The sequence below is a fragment of the Diplotaxodon limnothrissa genome, linkage group LG18, assembly GCF_057381915.1.
Source record: "Diplotaxodon limnothrissa isolate DT_005_m linkage group LG18, D_limnothrissa_male_GT1.1, whole genome shotgun sequence".
NCBI classification, from domain to species: domain Eukaryota; kingdom Metazoa; phylum Chordata; class Actinopteri; order Cichliformes; family Cichlidae; genus Diplotaxodon; species Diplotaxodon limnothrissa.
Genome location: NC_140613.1, coordinates 27559447 through 27581498, shown reverse-complemented (window position 1 = coordinate 27581498; position 22052 = coordinate 27559447).

The following is a 22052-nucleotide window of genomic DNA, read 5'->3' as shown; positions in this document are numbered from 1 at the left end:
CATATCTGAGGGATGCTTGAAGCTTTGACACAGTATTTAAAACCTTATGAGTGAGAATAGATTGACACTAAGATACTTTTATTTATTTCTTTGCAGTTACACTAAATCAAGTTGCTTTCACAAATTTTAGTCTTTAATCGCTGAGACTTAAAAGCAAACTGTAAAGGCAACATTGACTACCAAACAGATTAAACAACTGGGTTAACAAGTCTGTGCCTATATTTACCTATTTACCCATAATGAATGCGTGGTGAATGTTTGCTCTCCTGTAAGCTTTGCTTTGGTCTCCTTTGCAGAGAGGAATAGCTGGCTCTGAAGCTGCTGCATGACCTGCTTTGTTCACTAGCGAGTTTCTAACTGTGTGGGGGCTTTTTCACCAAAATTGTCTGGCCAGTGCATCTAAAAAAATACACATACTGATGATAGCTTGCAAGAGCTATAGACTGTAAATAAAAGGTGCATGTTGCCTCTTGCTGAAAAGTGCAACTAATGAATAAAGTCTTTTAAACTTCTAAAATTAACTAAAGCTTGCAGGAGATAAAAACAAACAGACTTTGTACTGAAGATATCAACTAAAGTTAAACTAAAGCTAGACTGCACTTTAATATAACATCCAATTAGTACCACAACATGAAAGTCAGGTAATCCTTTATTTAACTAGGCAACACAATGAAAAACTTTCTTTTTTACAAGTCTCCTGAGGAAACAGTGGAAGGGATCAACTGTTAAAACAGTGCTCCATTTGTGGTGAAGGTTTTAGTTCAAATTTGCAGAGCATTATTATAAATGGTACTTTTAAAGCTGCAGTCTTTCTGATGGCCACCAGGGGGCATTGGATGAAGAAAGAAATCTCTTTCAGGGCTTTGGAGCGTGATGTCACGGGGGTGGGCGTGGAAAGGATTTTGGCCCGATCCGCCATTTTGGGGGTCTAGCGCAAGTGAAAAGGGAGCGAAGTCACACACAACAGCCATGGTTCGTATTTGCTGTGTGGTCGGCTGCAATGTTCGATCGCACGACCGGCAAGAGAATAAGCTTGAAAAGGGTTTATCTTTTCATTCTTTCCCAACCTGGAAGCAACATGAGGCAGCTCGTGTATCGATGTTACCAAACGAAGGTGTCTAGTCTGGATAGCAGCTGTGAGACGAGCTGATATCCAGTTCTCTTCCATCTCCAAATATCTGTTGGTGCTCCTGACATTTTCATTCCGGTAAGTTCTAAATATGTTCATATCACTTTTTATAGCCTATTAGTTTTATTTTCGATGCGCTCTGAGCTCATAGCAAATTAGAACAAACATCCTACTGAGTGATTTTGCAGAACTACCTTCTATTTATAGAGTTGCTAATTATTTGGCATTATTGCAGCAAATTTCATCCATGAAATGGATGAAACATCGTGACTGGGTTCCAGCACTACACAAGGGACCTGCTTCAAACATACCACCATGCCAATCAGATTACTTCTTCCATGTGAGGGTGAAGAGGTGACTCTCCTGGATAAGATGGTGAAGGTTTGCTGCGTTTGTTGAACAGTGTGATAATAAAACCAGGGAAAATGAAACCTGCTCCTGTTAAATATTCTTAACTCATTCACTGCCAGCCATTGGCAGTGAATGAGTTAAACCCATTGACTCATTCACTGTCATTGACGGCTATAGACGTCAATGGCAGTGAATGAGTTAAGTATTGTGCTGTTAAAATTGCTGTATTTTTTCAAAAGATACAGTAAATAAAGTAATGTTAGTAGTGGGTGATATCATGTAAACACTCATGATTTTGTGTAAACATTTTGTCATTTGTAAACTATAAATGACATGGATTCTACATTGTAACTGATGTGATGTTCTATAAGGTGGTTTTAATAAAAAAAAAAACAGGCAAAAATTAGTTTGTTTGTTTATTCAACTTTTGAACAGCGGGACTCAGTCAGTACATATTCAGTAAATGCAAATTATTTACACAGCAGTGCACTACAGGCACAAATCTAGACCCCTAGATAAAAGATTATGGGTCATTCCCACAACCCACAGCTTTACTGTGTTCCAGCAAAGTATCCAATAGCAGTGACAACTCCTCCACAGTAGCAGGTGGGATTTTTCTTTTTTGAGGACGGCTCCTTTTCCCTGTCACTACAGACGGTCTGTTTATGTTTTGATTGAGAGCCTTTTTTTGGGCAGCTGAAGAGGAGAAGTCTATCTTATGGCCAACCTCTGGCTGTATCTTGGTCATATTACCCAGCAAAACCCAGTATGCAGGTTCATCTGTAACAGTCCTTGTGCCACAGATCAACACTGTTGCTTCGAAATTAAACAGAAGAGCAGCGACATGGCTGCAGGTCTCCGCGACTCCGGCCATACAGGTGCAGTGGGCGGCTTCAACCTCCCCTGTGATGCTCACAGTGACCCATGGCTGCAATGCTGGTTCATTCAGTCTTTGAGAGTGCAGGACCTGAAACACACACAGACAAAGTTCATTTAAAGACAAGAACTATGAGCCAAGGCCGAGGTAAATGTGTTTTATCTACTTTATCATAAATGTAACAAAGTGTTTAGAAAGTTTGCACATAAAGTTTTTCATTTCTTTATGTGTCCATCTATAGAACGCTGCATGTTATATTCTAAATCTGCCTGTTCTCTGTCAGAAACCTGCCTGCAGAAAATGAACCTAAAGTATGTAATGCAAGGATGTCATCACTTTAGAGATGGAGAAAGCATAAAGTGACAATTATGAATCACTTAGTATGATAAGGAGATTCTGCAGGTCATTAATCGATGTATAAAACTAAAATAAAATGTATTTTTAGTGACACAGGATACAAACATGGAAGCAAGATGTATAATTAGAATTATTTATAATAAATATGAATAAATCATTGCAATTTCTTTAACCATAAAGAACAACAAACCTTCAGGACAGTGTCTCATCAATGCACTGAACTCACTATGTTATCCCTCTAACAGCCTCCACATGTTCTCACTGTAATTTCCCCTCATGAATGAATTTATGCTGCACTAATGTGAATGTTTGCAGGGAAATCAAACGCATTCACTCGCAGTACTCGAGCTGACTTACCTTTGTTTGAATGACGACTTGTACGCGCTGACTCCACAGACAAGGTCAGGCTACGTCAGTAGCGGTTGGTCTTCAGGGTTTCTACTCCACGGCCGTATGTCATACGGGTCCACATTTCCAATGCACGCTCTTTTCTGCAAGTACCGCTGCTTCGCCTCTGGACGCAATCGGTCTCTATACAGTTCATTCTCTTTTGAGAGGCTCTTAAGCATCTTTCTTGTAGTCGTCGTTCCAACACAGTGTGTTTGTGTTGATTCGTAGACCCCGAAAATGGCGCTGCGCTCCCATAATGCATTGCGGCGTGACGTCAACTCCAAAGCCCTATAGAAGTGAGTGAGAACGCAACCTTACTTCTCCCTTCATTTATGACTCGAGTAAACATTTTCCTGATGACTTTACAATCTCAATATAGTCTCAAGCATTATTTAATATAGTCTGATGTTTATTTTGTCAATTATGTATATGTATTTATAGTAAAAACAAAAGCAAGAACACAGGATATGACCATAGGCAATATAAAAACATTGGAGTAGTTTCATAGTTTCCAGGTTGGGAGAATGAAGCCAGTGAAACTGCATGCTTGTGGAATAATGAGTTGTCAACCGTAAGTCATGAGCCAATGAGCATTGACCTTCTCATCACATATGGGTTTTTGTTATTGTTGTTTTGTTTTCTAACCAAGATGCTTACAGCATAACATGTTCAGTTTCAAAATACCAAGATGATGACATGCTCAACAAAATCCAACAAAACAAAGTTGTAGAATAAAACAAAACAAATAACAGCACAGTAAGGAGACAAAGTGGGTTTCCTACGACAAGCTACACTTTTTCCCAGTTAGACTTTCAATTGAAAATCTAATTTTTCCAGCTTTATATCTGACAAGATGACGACATCGATACCATATCTAGCTCTAAGCAGGTCAGATCATCTTATACCTATGTGTAACGTATTACCAAGTGTGATTCCATAATGTGCTGGAGCTGCTACATTGTGCCAGTCCCTTATGAGAGGTGGCATCAGCAAGCTGCTACATCTGCTGCCTGAAAAAAGCAAGACTTGGATACCCAGAAGAGCCTGGCCAGCAGCTGCATGCGCTGACGTCCCTGAGGCTGCTGCTGGAGGTGTTCATCAGGGAGGAGCTGACAGATACCATGTATCAATTGAGACTTGGGGCTTGCTGGGGGAAAGAAACTTCTAACCCCTTGCTATTTCAAGCCTGAGCAGTACGGAGAAACATCCTGTGTCAAAAGAAAATACTCCCAAAAACACTTGTGCTTAACATTGCACCTTCCGTTTTTTAGAAATATTGTGATTTCTGGTGATGTGTTTCCCCACACTACTGTAAATAACTGTCCAAACTCAGACATCATCACCATATTTTGAGCCAAGTTGTGGTTTCACACCATAGTATTTTTTTTCCTATTCTCTTTAGCTATCTAGAGCTTCTGCAGCATCAACAGCAAATGTCAGCTTTTACCATTAGTATTAAAGGAAAATAAGCTAATTTTTCAAAAACTGGCAATCGATATTGTATTTATGTAAGGGGTAATTGTAGAAATGACTAAGATGCTGGTTTACCAAACAATCAGTTTATTCATATTCAGTTGAGGTTTATTACAAACAGAAATATGAGCTGACTGCAGACCAAGGGGGAAAAAAATAAATTAAAAACTGAAACTTGTCTCAAGCACAAGTGAATAGATTGCCATGAAACTTTGAAATAAGTAGGTCACCACATGGAGCATTTATCAACCTAATTTACTGAATCATTTCTGGTTCCAACAAGATTGCACTGTAGCATGCAAGAGTCGACTAACACAAAGCTCTGCTTTCATATTACAGGAAAATCAGATCCAAGAGCAAAAATGCCAGGGACACTCCAAATGAGAAGTGTATCGGGAAAAAAAACATCACTGGTTTGTCAGTTGCTACACTATTTTGACTAGGGTGACCAAATCCTGGCAAGCTAACTGTGCGGCAGAGAATATGTTTGTGTGGGGAAGTTTGCTAATGCTCAGAAGCATTTAGAATGTAAAATAAATATGTGAATCCGGACATACTATAGGCATAAACAGAAGCAAAAATTTTACTGTAGTCTTCTTTCTGTCATCTAGGTTTTTTGTCCCAATAACCTTTAAAACTGTTGTTATTTCACTTGCTGTTGTGGCTCGTAGTTGGGTCAGTTGGGTTTCAGTGGGGGTGCATCCAGCAACGGTCACGTCTCTTTCTGAGCTGCTGGTTTCTTGTGAGATGCTGACAAAAACATTAAAAAAAGAAAGAACGAAAACTCTCGGAGAATCGACCTCCACCAGTTTCAACCACTTTCAACAAGTTTCAGTTTTCACTGTATGTGTGTTCCTTTTATTTGGGGTATTTTCTTTTTCATTTGTGTATTGTGACTTTCTGGTAGCTTGCAATTTCCACTGTGGGTATAGCGTAGGCAGCAAATACAGTGAAATCTTAACCTGCAGGAAACCCTTGATGACTGGCTTTCTTCACACCCATTAGATACAAGGCAGACTTTAGAAAAAGTACCTGTTTTTCAGGGTTGATTTTTGAAAACTAGAGCCAGTAAAATGTGGAACATTGTATCAATATGTGGGACAGGTGTACTAGGGATAAAAAAAAAAATGCTGTACAGTCCCACACCAGGTCACTCTAGTCCAGACTTTAACAAAAAAATCAAAGACAACTATACTCTCACCATCAGCTTCTGGAAGAGGCTATTTCTTTAAACCAGGAATGAAGCTGAACTGCAGCAGAGCGTCCTTAAGAAGATATTGTAGTTTGGTCAACTATAATTAGAAGACTAAAGACTGAAGTTAGAAAACATAGTTCAAATGACTTTGCAAGTCAAAACAAGAATTAGTCGGAGAGCGTAAACCTCCACCAAGGCAGTTCAGTCTCTGGGCAGTATTTACTTTTCAGGGAATAGCATTCAAATTTGTATACATTCATTTTTTTCTTTGTCCTTTTTAAATGGTAAATGGCCTGTATTTATATAGCGCTTTACTAGTCCCTAAGGACCCCAAAGCGCTTTACATATCCAGTCATCCACCCATTCACACACACATTCACACACTGGTGATGGCAAGCTACATTGTAGCCACAGCCACCCTGGGGCGCACTGACAGAGGCGAGGCTGCCGGACACTGGCGCCACCGGGCCCTCTGACCACCACCAGTAGGTCAGAGGGCCTACTGGTGGTGGTTTAAATGTACTTTAAAAGTGTGTAGTGGAGTAAAAGAAGTGCAATGTGCAGGCTTTTGTTAATTGCCCTGCTTAAACCCTTTTCAATATATTTAGCATAAATATATTGCATTAATTTCATTATTTAGAAAAATTCACTTCAAGTGAAAGACATTTTTGACTAAAATTTTTTTTAGCCTTCCCCCCTTGAAAGAAAGGGTGGTCAGAGGTCAAATGGGACATTGGATGCAAACTATAATGTGATATTTAAAACCCTATACCAGTATTATCTGAGTCAAATTTGAAGCAAAGTTTATCAATAAAAGACATCTTAAGAAAGTTTGGCCTTATTTGAATTTAAAGAAGAGGTCGGGGGTCCAAAGTAATGTGATCTTTAGAATCCCCACATTAGTGATGGGATTCCCGGCTCTTTTTAGAGAACCGGCTCTTTCGGCCCGGCTCACTAAAAAGACCCGGCTCTTTCGGCTCCGAACCGGCTCTTCAGGTTGTTTTGTTGCTTTAATTAATTAACAGTAATATAAAATTATGCACAAAAGGAATTACTAATGTAAAAAAAAAGTGGTTTTATTTATATATGTTTATATGTGGTGGCCCCTAGAGACAAAGCACGTACAAACTCCAAAACACATTCTTAGAGTTAACTGAACTTCCAAAACAGAGCTACCTAGATTATTTGTAATTACAAATAATGGCAGCAAGAAGCATAGTTTAGCTCGATATAGCATTAGCAGAATTCATTCAAAACTGTTTGAGCTATACAGACAGAATAACAAGCACGCATGTAAATATTATTAACGCATAATCTCCTCAGCGGATGTAAGTACTTGTAGTTTAATACTGTCAGACGGCATATTACTACACAAAAATACCAACTAAATATCAGTACCTAGCAAGTTTGTTATGAATATGTTAGCATGCTAGTGATGTTAGCTGTTAGCCTAATTAAAGCCCCACAGCAATACAAGCATACATGACTGTAGACTCTAATGACTTTGCTCTATGTCCTTTTCAGACTCAGGAAAGAAATGAAAGACAAACAACTCAGAAAATTCTTTTTTTTTCTTTTTTGTTGTTAGAGGATTTGATTGCTCCTGTCCTTAGTTACTAACAGGAGGTGATTGACTGCCTCCTGCCTAGTGCATGCTGGGATATGCTCTAGCCCCCATGACCCTGACTTTGAATAATGATGGAAGTGTAGAGGAAAAAAAAGAGCAAGGTAAGAAGAGTAAATCATGATTCTGTGTGGGTGCGTGCAAGTAAGCTCCGCACAGGTTAACGGGCCTACAAATGAAGCTGAAATAGGCAGAAACAGTCACAGGAATCCCAATTAAAAGATATCACGTTACAATTATGAAAATGAAAAAACGTTTGTGTTATATCAAATAATTTCATCTTTACATGAAAATTTAATTAGTCTTTTAGGATGTACAGAGAAAAACAAATATCCCTCTATCTTTGTAATTAGATCTCTATGGATTTGATTATAGTTAAAGTAGATTAGACACCCTGGAGTATGTGGGTGTGTGCGTGGGTGGGTGTGCATAAATGAGCTGGGACAGTTGCGGGGACGCAACAATATTAATGTGGCTATGTGTGTGCTCGTAGGTAGAGTGTGTATATAAATACATATATGCATTTGTGTGCACGTGTCAGAGTGTGTGCGTGTGTGTGTGCCTACAGTCCCAGCAGAGTGGTTTTTTTTAAAGCGGTGGAGATCAAAGAGACATTAGTATTCTGAAATAAATCACATGCTCAGGCCTCACTGTGTGGGTCCCCAAACACATACACAGGAGACACACACACTCTCTGTCTCATTCTTTCCATCTCCTCCTCTCTCTTTCCCCTTACCATCTCTCTCTTCAAAAGACACCACCACAATCACACACCTCCATCACCACCAGCACCTCCACCACCACCGCTACCCCTACCCTCTACCTCATCCCCCCCGTCCCCCTTCTCTCCCCTGGCCCCTAGCGGCCTTCAGAGCTATCTGCTTACTGGCTCTGAATCCTTTGTTATATCCTTTCAGTTTCTCACGTTCCAACTTGAGCCCCGTCTCCTCCCTCCGTCTGCAAATAAGCAGGAAAATGCTTTGTCAGAGAAAACTGTTGTTCATTGCCGAAAAAGTCAGAAACGCAAAGTAGGGGGTTTTGACAAGTATATCCTAAGGGAGAGACCTCTCATTCCCCCCCACCCACCTCCCTCTTTCTCCTTTTCTTCTCCCCAATCCCTCCTTCTTTCACACCTCTGCCTCTCTTTCTCCCACTCGCTTCCAGGCTCAGGAGCAGAATCATGTGAGGCAATGGTAATTTATTTCTGTTTTTGGCGCGTGAATATCTTTTGGGTGAAGTGTGAGCACTTCTAAGACTTTTGACAATGTTATAACTCACTCACAAATTCTGAAGTAATGAGAGCTGTTCTGCTGGGCGGCCGGCAGCAGCCGGACTTTGCTTTTCCCTGAAAGATGGCCACTGCTTTTGCCAGCGGGGGAAAAGTAAGGAAGAGAAGTGAAACGAAAAAGAAGAAAAATGATTGACATGGTACAGCTGGGAGAGGAAGAAACTCATTTTTAGCCACAGAATTAGAATGAGTAGAGCGTAAATGCCCCCTGTAGCTGCCTGACAGTTACAATATCCATGAGATTTAGGGTTTTTCTTTGTGCTTTGTTGTTTGAGTGTGTGTATGTGTGTGTGTGAGTGCATTTGCATGTATGCGTGCATGTGGGCACGTGTGTGGGATGGATAAGTTTAGGCCAATGTGTACATGCATGTACTTATTTATGTGTGTGCTTGTAACTGTGTGTGTATGTGTGTGTGTCATTTTGATAGCCACCCACATGAATATGCAGATCAGTTTTAGAGAGCGTATGTGCTCAGCATTAAAGCCCACTCTCCACTGCTGACCCAATTTCACACTGCGGTGTGTGTGTGTGTGTGTGTGTGTGTGTGTGTGTGTGTGTGTGTGTGTGTGTGTGTGTGTGTGTGTGTGTGTGCATGCGTGCACTCCCTTATCAATGCATTTTGCCGAGCTTTGGAAAATTGTGCGGTTAAGACGGAGGCGTCTGAGTAGGTGTGTGTGAGAGAGAGAAAGAGAGCTGACCTGTGAGTGTTTATAAAGAGAAAACCACATGTGATGAGTCTTGTCAACACGTTCGCATTCCCAGTTAAAAATTCACATTAATGCATGCTGACCAAACCCACAGTCATAAAGCAGCTCAACAACCTGACAACAATTCTGTCTTTATTTCTAACACAAAATCTGCATGTAGTCTTCACGCTTGCCTCACTTTGACTGTAGCCTTTTCAATTTAATAGCTATAATCAAGCTGTAACAGAAATAGTTGGACATCTCTGCAAAATCACTTTACAAGAGTTAGATAAGAATAATACCACGTTGATAGCCGCAGCCAATGGGCAGCTATCTTAGCTTAGCAGACTATCTATATTTAATCATGGCTGAAAAAACACTTAAAATCTCCTCCCTTTAGCACTGCTAAAGGCTGATAAAACCCATGTTTAATATTGTACACTGCATGTAAAAGGCAGACGTAGGTAAGACTGAAAAGTAAAGCCAGTGGGAAAGTGCTTCAAACCTGCATTCTTTTTTTCACCACCCAGCGGGGTGCGACTCCATTGGTTGCAATCACAGACAGTACAAAAGATGAAAGTAGCTGCCATGATGTCCTTTAGTGCTGGCGCATTGATTCCTCATCTGGACGCAGCATTTTCACATTTACTCATCCAAGTGACTTCGTCAGTCCCAGCTGACTTTCTTTCATTCAGTATGATCCATATCAAATGACTGAGCCCATTAACTCATCAGGAAAGTGTTTACAGAGGTCAGAACAGACAGAAAGTTGTTTTCCCACAGACTTCTATAAAACTGGAAGTCTTTTTGCAACCAGAGCTATCTGGAGGTCTGAAGGCCATGTGTTGGATGTGTTGGCCTTCAAACAGAATGCAAGGCACTTCTGTATTTTCTACGGTTTTCTTCACCCAGATAGTGATGGTGTCAGGATCCGAGTAAGCATCTGCTGTTTTTCCACTTCCTTCCTGTGTTTACCTGCACTTGCCTTCTGAGTGGAGGCTTGGTTCCTCACCTGCCCTGCTCACCTGTCATGCATTGACAATGATCAGCGAGGCTAAGGAGATCAACAAGGTTTTGGAAATAAGGTCCGATTCCGTCCCCAGTCAGCCACCCGTTTTAACCACGCAAACCCCGTTTTCAACTCCCAAGGGAGCCCCACCTTCTTTTGCTGCTGCCGTCTCTCCTCAACTCATGCTGGTGCTTTGTGACGCTGTTTCCAGGGTGCCTCAACCCTTTTCCGGGGAACTGGGTCAGTGCAGGGTTTCCTATTACAGTGCTCACTAGTGTCCTCCAGGCAGAGTTTTGCAAGTCCTTATTGATCAAACGAAGGATCAATTAGCCTCTCACGAGCCTTGGTCTCTATCTCGTTCTCTCTCTCAGGATTGCCAATCGCCTAAGAAAGAGAGAGGCAGAAAAGAACTACAAGTGCCATAAAGCCTTGTTGCGCTCCTTTCCAATCTCTGCATCTGCTGCTCCACTTCCCGTGTCAACATCCACTTCAGTTACCTTTCCCTCTTCCCTGAGCCTACGCAAATGGGCTGTTCACTTACGCAAATGATTTTACTGCGGAGCATCGGATCATTTTCTTGCCATATGTCCAGTTCAGCCAAAAGGTTGTGCCCACTGGTGATTTCGGGGATACAGACCTCTGACCAATTCCACGCCCCGGTTACTATTGCCAGTGTCTTCTAGTTTGAATCAAATTTACTTACCCACTTCACTTTGTCATTTATTCCGGTGCCAAACGGAACTTAATCGACACCAGGCTGTTTAAACTAATAAACCTGCTGGTTATTCCCACTTGAATCACCCATACCAGCCACTGCACTCAAATAGATTTTCACCTTAATCACTCACCAAAACAAACCTGTTTGCCTGGTCACCAGGTAATCACTGGCAGACTCTCTGGTTCTTCACCTCCGCCTCCACAGATACGCCCTTAATCCTCGCCACCCATGGTTAAAGAAACACAATCCTCACCTCAGCTACAGGGAGTGCAGAATTATTAGGCAAGTTGTATTTTTGAGGAATAATTGTATTATTGAACAACAACCATGTTCTCAATGAACCCAAAAAACTCATTAATATCAAAGCTGAATGTTTTTGGAAGTAGTTTTTAGTTTGTTTTTAGTTTTAGCTATTTTAGGCGGATATTTGTGTGTGCAGGTGACTATTACTGTGCATAATTATTAGGCAACTTAACAAAAAACAAATATATACCCATTTCAATTATTTATTTTTACCAGTGAAACCAATATAACATCTCCACATTCACAAATATACATTTCTGACATTCAAAAACAAAACAAAAACAAATCAACGACCAATATAGCCACCTTTCTTTGCAAGGACACTCAAAAGCCTGCCATCCATGGATTCTGTCAGTGTTTTGATCTGTTCACCATCAACATTGCGTGCAGCAGCAACCACAGCCTCCCAGACACTGTTCAGAGAGGTGTACTGTTTTCCCTCCTTGTAAATCTCACATTTGATGATGGACCACAGGTTCTCAATGGGGTTCAGATCAGGTGAACAAGGAGGCCATGTCATTAGTTTTTCTTCTTTTATACCCTTTCTTGCCAGCCACGCTGTGGAGTACTTGGATGCGTGTGATGGAGCATTGTCCTGCATGAAAATCATGTTTTTCTTGAAGGATGCAGACTTCTTCCTGTACCACTGCTTGAAGAAGGTGTCTTCCAGAAACTGGCAGTAGGACTGGGAATTGAGCTTGACTCCATCCTCAACCCGAAAAGGCCCCACAAGCTCATCTTTGATGATACCAGCCCAAACCAGTACTCCACCTCCACCTTGCTGGCGTCTGAGTCGGACTGGAGCTCTCTGCCCTTTACCAATCCAGCCCCGGGCCCATCCATCTGGCCCATCAAGACTCACTCTCATTTCATCAGTCCATAAAACCTTAGAAGAATCAGTCTTGAGATATTTCTTGGCCCAGTCTTGACGTTTCAGCTTGTGTGTCTTGTTCAGTGGTGGTCGTCTTTCAGCCTTTCTTACCTTGGCCATGTCTCTGAGTATTGCACACCTTGTGCTTTTGGGCACTCCAGTGATGTTGCAGCTCTGAAATATGGCCAAACTGGTGGCAAGTGGCATCTTGGCAGCTGCACGCTTGACTTTTCTCAGTCCATGGGCAGTTATTTTTGTGCCTTGGTTTTTCCACACGCTTCTTGCGACCCTGTTGACTATTTTGATTGAAACGCTTGATTGTTCGATGATCACGCTTCAGAAGCTTTGCAATTTTGAGACTGCTGCATCCCTCTGCAAGATATCTCACTATTTTTGACTTTTCTGAGCCTGTCAAGTCCTTCTTTTGACCCATTTTGCCAAAGGAAAGGACGTTGCCTAATAATTATGCACACCTGATATAGGGTGTTGATGTCATTAGACCACACCCCTTCTCATTACAGAGATGCACATCACCTAATATGCTTAATTGGTAGTGGGCTTTCAAGCCTATACAGCTTGGAGTAAGACAACATGCATGAAGAGGATGATGTGGACAAAATACTCATTTGCCTAATAATTCTGCACTCCCTGTATACCCTCAGGAACTCACCAATCATAACCCACCGTCTCTCCACCACCAGATCTCTCTCCAGTTCCCACAGAATACCATGATCTGCATGAGGTTTTCAGTAAGGACAAGGCACTGTCTCTTCCACCTCACAGGCCCTATGACTGCGCTATTCACCTCCTTCCCTGCGCTGTAGCAGACCCTGCAACCTGTCACCGTCCAAGATGAGACCATTGAGAAATACATCCGTAAGTCCAGGGCAGCTGACATCATCCATCCATCCTCCTCCCTGGTAGGTGCTGGTGTTTTCTTTGTTGTCAAAAAAGACAAGACACTCTGTCCCTGTAATAACTTTAGAGGTCTAAATTAAATCACAGTTAAAAACAAGTACCCACTACCCCTGATCAACTCTGCCTTTGCACTCATTCACGGGGCCACTATCTTCACAAAACTTGACTTATGCAACACCTACCATCTAGTTCGCATCTGGCAGTAGGATGAATGGAACACAGCTTTCAACACACCCCTAGGACATTTTGAATATCTGGTTATGCCATGCCTCACCAATGCTCCAGCAGCTTTCCAGGCCTTAGTTAACAAAGTTTTAAGGGATTTTCTGAATATCTTTGTATTCGTGTATCTAGACGATATCCTCACTTTCGCCAAGACTCTGGAGTAGCACTCAATTCATGTCCACACCGTCCTGCACCAACTCCTTGAGAACAAGTACATGTGAAAGCCGAGAAATGTGAGTTATACTCCTCATCTGTCACATTTCTCACTTATATTTTGGCTGGAGGACAGGTGAAGACCGACCCGACTAAGATACAAGCTGTGAAAAAATGGCCCACTCCCTTATCATGCAAACACCTTTAACGGTTCCTCTGTTTCATCAATCTCTACCGGAATTTTATTCAGAATTACAGCCAGGTATCCACACCACTTACTCGCCTCACCTCCACCAAGATTCCAATATGTCTGGTCCTTGAAGATGAAGCAGCTTTTGTTAAGCTAAAACAGTTGTTCACCTCTGCACCTCACACCTCATAGCCATTCATTGGAGAGATAAACACTTCTGATTCTGAAGTTGGAGCCATGCTCTTTCAGCATCCAGGGCCCCAACGTAAGCCACAACCCTGTGCCTTCTTCCTGCGTCACCTCACTCCTGCGGTGAGGAGTTATGATGTGGGTCAAGTTGGCCCTAGAAAAATGACGGCAACTGCTAAAAGGTGCTAAGCAACCTTTTATCATTTGGACAGACCACAAAAATTTTACCTATATAAGAATCGCTAAAAGACTTAATGCTCACCAAGCCCACTGGCCTCTCTTCTTTGGTCGCTTTAAATTCTCAATCTCATATTGTCCAGGTTCCAGGAATATCAAGCCTGATGCCTTGTCCCACCAGTTTTCCACCAACACTGATCAACCAGAGCCTGCAAATATCCTTCCTGCCACCTGCAAGGTGGAAGCCATCACCTGGGACATGGAAGACACCATGCATCAGGCTCATTAAGACGAGCTCGACCCAGGTACCGGTCCACCAAATCGCCACTGTGTTCCCACTTCCGCCCATGCAGCTGTTATTCACTGGATACACTGGATACATAATTTGGTATGCTATTTGTTACCATACTTTCATGTTACTCCGTTAAATAGCTGAATCACATTGTCTCATAATCACCATTTAACAACATAAACCTGAGGCTACAACCCCACACACATACACAAATCCCTAATGAGGACACACATCTCTAATACAAAGCTGACCGCACAAGGCAAAGATGAAAACCAGCACAAAAAAGCGATCGCCACAGTGATTCTGCTTTAGAAACCTGGACAGGTAGAAAGGATGCTGCAGCCTGACTGCTTATCTGCTTGTTACCTGTTGATTTTACGGTCCTGTGAATGCTGGGGTCAGCATTCACTCAGCTCTCACTCTGGGTTCTTGACTAGCTTAGCGTTAACATGCTGTCTTGGCAGATGCTTGCAAAGAACCAAAGTTGTATTAGCAGCATAATGCAGTTCTTTCTGTCCTGGATGCAGTTATTTATCTTGTCCTTTTGTACAGTAAAAATAATGTCCATATCCATGCTGTAGACTCCAATTCTATTTCCCCTTCTGACACGGAAACTAAAATCAGCAAATGGTAGTGTGAATGCAAGAACCGATAAACAGGATCGATATCCACGGAAGACTAAAAATTTCAACAAACTGGACTACAGGGAACCAGTTTTCTACAAGAACCAGTTCTTGATCCCCATTCCTAGACATCTATTTGTTTTGCTTTTGTCAGGCTAAGCTAACTGCCTAGCTGAAGGTTCATATTTAATTGGCCAGTGTGAGGGATGTCTTTAGTCTTTTGTCACATTGATAGATTATAAAGCAAACAAATCCACAAACATCTCCATGTCTTGGAAGAAGCATTCTCCCAAATCATTCAAATTAAATGTAGCATTTTATTATTAAAGCTCTTGTTCAACAATCGTGTGAAAATGATAGTTAACTTAGCTTAACATGAAATAATAATAATAATAATAATAATAATAATCCAAAGGCATGTTTAGATGTTTATTTTGAACATCTGTCACAACTTGGAAAAATATCACCTCCACTTATACAGGTCTGACAGATGTCCTGGATTGACCTCCACACTCATCAGTAACTACTTTGCTCATCCCTCCAATTTTGTATACACGGGCTAAACTTTTGATGAGTTTCGAACTGCAGCCACTCTTTTCTTGTTTAGTGTTTAGTGAGTTGCAACAGACATTACATCAGCTGACTTCCATGTTGTCAACTCAGCAGAGCCAGTCAGCACAACCACGCAGGACATGCTGGCACTGCATCAAGCCACCAGTAGGTGGAGATGTTGAGTGGCTGGAGGCCCAGTGGCAGTGCTGAGGTAATGGCTCTTTGGTCTATTGTTCCCTGTAATCATCTTCACCCTCCACCCTCTCCCTCTGCCTTCCAGTCCAAACTCCCCCTCATGGACTTCAAAGGAAAGGAAGGAACTAGAAAATAAGGTGAATTAATTTGCCCCTCTACCCCATGCCTACATGTTGCAGCGGATATGCTTTTTAATTGCTTGTGCTAAATACATAACCCATTTTTGTATCTTTTACAAAAGGCGAAATGATGATGTGAGTAGAATCTATGCAAATGCTAGAAGCCCTCATGAAACATTAAAATTACCTCATGTAAGCAAGGCACTTTAAAAAAACGAAAACAAAAAAAACCAAGTTACTGTAAAAGCTCAGCCCGGCCACCTCATGGTTTAATAAGGTCTGGCACCCTGTGCTGCAAACTCTGACAGACATTCCTCTGCATCTTTTAACCCTCAACCCAGAAGCCTCAGTGCAGACTGAACTCTGTGAAGTAGATCAATGGGAGGATTATCGCAGGACCAAGATGCCAGTTATAGAGCAGCTCTGTGCTGCCTCAGTGAGGGGAGAAGATTGAGAGGCTTTCCTTTGATCTTGTGCTGGCGCATCTGAGAGGCCCGCTGCTGATGATAATGATGCTGAGGCCCATTGCAGAGAGCCTGGCTGGGGCTCGGCCCCGCTCTTGCTCCCATTCCTATAGTGGTGATATAAAAGGCTGGTCTGCGGAGGTTTTGAATGGCACAAATGGATTTAGCCGGACGGATTGCAGATTCATGTGAATTTATCCCAACAAATGTTTTTTTTTCTTTTTTTCCTGGAAAGGAATGTGATTGATGCAACAGTGGTGTGTGTGTGTGTGTGTGTGTGTGTGTGTGTGTGTGTGTGTGTGTGTGTGTGTGTGTGTGTGTGTGTGTGTGTGTGTGTGTGTGTGTGTGTGTGTGTGTGTGTACGTGAGCGAGTATGTATGTGCTCCAGTTGTTTCCTCACATTAGATCCAGCTGAACACCTCTGTCCTCTTTCAAGGACGCCCCTCCCTCCTGCATGTTTCCATTCCTCAGCTTCTCAGGCTGTCTCTCCCACACACACAAACACACACACACACACACACACACTGGCTTCACACACTCTCCCTGTATGTGACAGGCAGCGGTGCTGGAGATAGCTGCTGACATTCTGGACAGTAAAAGGCTTAAGGTGAAGAGCGTGTGTGTAAGTGTGTGTTTGTGTGTGTCCAAAAGGCAGACAGAGGAACCTGGCATTTCTTCCTCCGCTGTATCTCTGCTTCTTATCTGAGTGAGCGCTGTTGTCACACACACAATCTCTAACTCCACACCGATGTCTCATTCCTGACTGCTGCTGTCATTTTATTGACTCTGTTTTGCCACAGTCTGACTGTTTGCCAGAGCTCGATGATTATGATAATAGGATATGCGGTCAGTAATCTCTTAATTGGTGCTAAGTGGGAATTAGATTATGCTTTTGTTAATTTCACAAACCGCTCTAGTTAACCAGATTAGCACAGTGCGGATTAGGCCCAGGATAACGACCGAGCGGCAAAGGTTAGCGACTGGTTTCGGCCTCCGGTCACGTCCACGCTGACCAGGAACGCATTATCTGATTGGCTGTCAGTCAGATTTGGCAAAATCAAAGGTGCGAGGAGGGCCGATCGGCTGGCGAGCAGGGACAACCTAGTGTGACTAGCTGGAGGCGAGACAGTTTGATGAGTTTGTGAGGACAACTTTTAATTGCTTCTGTGTGTGTTATGATCTCAAACTAACTCCAGACTCCAGAGCCCATCTAACACCGCCTTCACACATAGTCGTGCTCTCCTCTCTCCAGCAGTGTTCTGTTATTTCTTTACTCTCCCGTCTCTCTCTCATCCCTTTGCTCCTAAAGAGCTTTTCTGTTCAACTGACCTCCTATCCACTTCATTTGATGGGCCCCCGCTAAGAGGACTCCATCCTCTCTCTCTCTCTCTCTCTCTCTCTCTCTCTCTCTCTCTCTCTCTCTCTCTCTCTCTCTCTCTCTCTCTTTTCTTTTTCCTCACCCCCCTCCCTCTTTTTCTCACCATCTTTGCTCTCTCTCTTTCTGTCTCTCATCATCGTCCTCCCCGCCTTGCTTCCCTCGCTACCCCCCGTTTATGCCGTGGCCCAGCGTGGGTGGCTGAGTTTAATGAATTCTCTTTTCTCTCTGCAGCCAGGCACTGATTTCTGATTGTGAAGAGGTGTGTGTGTGTGTGTGTGTGTGTGTGTGTGTGTGTGTGTGTGTGTGTGTGTGTGTGTGTGTGTGTGTGTGTGTGTGTGTGTGTGTGTGAGCAAGTAAAGCACTTATGCACCTCTCCACTGGCTTTCACTGCCACGACTGTGATCATTTCATAAGTCTAAATAAATCTCGGCCTTTGTCCTGATCAAGGCTTCAGGTTGCACTTCCGCTGTCTTAAAGGAGAAAGTTGCCGGCTGTCAGCTTTAAAATAGATTTGCCCCGGGATGTGTCTGTTGTTGTGAACGCTACCTGCTGTCTCTTGCAGCCAGAAACATGAGTCAAGAGTCTGTTTTGTCCTCCGTCTGTGATGCCTAACTAATGCACAGGGGATCAAAGACGCAGTAAATGACTCCGAAAGGTATCTTAGACAAGACACAAATAATGAATTTTAGCTGACTGCGTTCAGTTTTTTTGCTGTACATACACTATACCCCCAGACTGAGTGCACCCCTGTGCAACATCATTCAAATGTGAGTATCACCTTACTAACTATATTTCTTAAGTTTAAGTGCGTGGTGTTTGATCTCAGATGTGATTAAAATTGAACAGGCCAGACAGACGACAGTGAACATACGCATTTAATGCAAGCAAGCACACCCCTGCAACCAGTGCAATGTAAGTGAGCAATGTAATTTCCAATTAAGGCAAACTGCCTGAAAGAGGCTATGAAAGAGCCTTTGAACACCACAGCTTTCTCAGTTTCGGCCCAGCTTGTGAATAATGCAACACGGCTCCACACGGTAAAGAAGTGTCTGAACAAGTAAGAAACTAGAACGTAAAACTTTATAAAGAAGAGAGAGCATCAGCAGGCTACTGAAAACGCAGCTGCTGCAGCGGTTAGGAGGTACGGGACGAGTCATGATGCAGAGGTCATCCTCGAAAAATGATGTCATGCAATTCATAGATTGTATGCATGTTTCGATATGAAATGATGACACCCAAGCTCACGACATAGTGACTGCAACCCCCCCCCCCCCCCCCCCCCCCCCCAAAAAAAAAACCCCACGAGTTTTTAAGAAGTGAAAATGCTGACCTGCTCAAGTCTGCCGCTAAAATTGAAACCAAAGCAGCCTTTCCCCTCAAGCTAAGAGAAAAATATCAGGTTAGGAATCACTGAGCATCACTCGAGAGATTTCTGAGAATCATCCGAACCCAGGAGGATTGAATCTGACATCAAAAATGAAGACAGGAATATTAAATGCTACATAGTATGTATACAGTATAATGAACGATGTACTGACTTTTGTTGCATTTAGGCTGTACTTTGATCACAGTACAGGGCGTATCAAAAAGAATCATCCCATTTCAGTGTGTTTTAACTCCACAGCCTTTGACTGGTTTACGATACCTTTGTTCAGGATGATCAGCTTCAAACTCGTAGCCTCTTTTTTGATTTGTAAAACAAATGACACGATGAGTTCTGTAGGCTCATTTAGCCTCTTGTTAACACACCTTCTTCTCTGAGACTTTTCTGGAACAGGAGTCGGGTATGTCCCAGAAATAAGGAAAAGATCTATAAACCAAGATCTAGTGGAGATCAAAGCCTGGCTTTGATTAGTTAAACAAGTGACACTTTGTCAGTTACGCTGGGCTCATCACGTGTTTGCTAAGGGTCCATAGAGTGGATAAATGAATTGTGTTACTACTTACAGGGCAAATGTTGAATCTATTTTCTGTTGTGGCATTACTTCATGGTTCAGTAACTTTTCTGCCAAGTTTAGATCCCAAATTCAAAATTTGATTGAAAGGGCTGGAAGGATTTTTTGGATGCAACTTTTATTTTCCTTCCAGGACATATTTGAAGAGTTGGTGATAAAACAGGGTCTGAAAATCACTAAGGATATAATTCACCTCCTTTTAAAAGACGGTGAGTTGATGCCCTCAGGAAAAGGGTACAGGGTACCAAACTACAGTAAAACCCATCCAAAACACCAAACTCACCTCAAGACAAGAAAACTGGAACTGTTTGATATTAACTCATGACAGCATTTCACACACTTAGCCAAGGTAAAATAATGAACTTCCCCATGACATATGGTTTTCTTCTACATATTCACATTCCATATTTCACATTTGAGATACTGAATTGATGATACTAATCTTGGGTGTCCACCTACAGTTTCAGCATTAACACAGTACATCAGATTTCAGTTATTCCAAGAGTCCATGTTCAAAATGTAACCTCTGTTATTAACCGCATCAACACTGACACTAAAGTAATTATATTTGTGCTGTAATCATAATGTGAAGTCTGCATATTATGGGAAGAAATATGTTGCAATTAAAGTGGAATATGTGGCACATTCCTGTCTTTATATATCAAGATGTCTTGTCTTCCTCCACAGTTACATAATTGTACCAGGTAATTATATTGGGAGGCCATAGCTAAAGATAATTATATCATAACTTCGAACTTAAGTTTTATCTAAATTAATAAGTGTGCCCAAAAGCTGTAAGCAGTATCCATCCGTTAGGGTCGCAGGGACAACACTCCCAGCAAAGATGCCCAGACCTTCCTCTGCCTAGCCACCTACTCCAGAGGAGTTCCCAAGCCAGCTGACAGATATAATATGCTGCAGGGTGATTCCACCTCCTTTTGAAGTAGTAGAGTAGCAGCTCTAACCTGAAAGCCTCCTGAATGACTGGGCTCTTCAGCCTGTCTCTAAGCTAGAGTCCAGGCAGAGTGTCCATTGCTTTCAGCTTTATTTGAAGGAATACTGAAGAAATTTGTTAGACCTCCAAAGACTGACTCTGGGGAGCCAAAAGTGCATGGATCGATTCGATGCACTGGTCTGGACAGATATCGAAGAAACACTACTTAAAACTATAAAATAGCCCTGAATGTGGATATGGCACTACAGTACCACAGACTGAAAACAACGTATGAAAATGAGGCAAAACTTTGCCTCTCATGTAAGTGAAATTTTGTAAACTGGGTTGCATCCCCCTTTTTATGCCAAATGCGAGACTTCAAAAGGATGGAACAATCCTCCCCCAGAATCCACGCAGAGACTCTGAAAGTGGATCACCTCCGCATCTCCACATCTGTCTGAGGTGAGCAGGTGTTGCTGCCTCTGTCCTCCCTGCTGATTGGACAGATGGATTAGCTGCTTAACGAGGTGAATTTGTTTAATCTGATGATTGTCTCTGCAATGAAAACATATTCAGTAATTCTCTGTGGCCTCTGTTTTTCTGTCCTCCTGATTAAAGACACTTTCACTCTGGCACGCGCGAACAAATAATGGAACAGTTGTTGTTATGACCAGAAGACAATGCTCTGAGGTACACTGGCACACACACACACAGACACTACACCATCACACACACAGAAATACACAGTCCCCTGTGTGTAGCCCCCCTGTGGTATGGTAATGAGCTGCTAATCTCTCTGGTTTACACAGCCAGAATGTGTGTGTGTGTGTGTGTGTGTGTGTGTGTGTGTGTGTTTGTGTGTGTGTAATAAGGTGCAGTGTAGAAAAGCCGGAGGAATTCTCTTAGGCCGTCAACCTTCTGCTCTCACTTGGGCGCAGGCTGTCAACACATTAAATAGTGGAATCTAAGTGTGTGTGTGTGCGTGTGTGTGTGTGTGTGTGAGAGAGAGAGAGAGAGAGAGAGAGAGAGAGAGAGAGAGAGAGAGAGAGAGAGAGAGAGAGAGAGAGAGAGAGACTGAGTGAAAGAAATGCAAAGTGAAAACTCAACAATAACACACTGGAAAGGGGAAAGAGAGAGGAAAGGAAGAAATTAGGGGAGAGACAGAAAGCATCAGTGTGGATCAGGCAGCATCCACACATTTGTTTGTTCCCCTTGTAAATGTAGGCTTTCTTCATCTCATCTGTAAATCCCGACTCTAACGCTCTCTTCTGTGTTCCTTTTTTTATGTTTATTTTTTCTTTTTTTTGCGTTTTGATGCCGTATTGGTGTGTGTGCTCGTGTGCGCGCGTGTTTATTTATCGTGCTGAAGTCACATCGTTAATTAGTCCCTGGGAGAAGCCCGAGGCCATTTGCAAA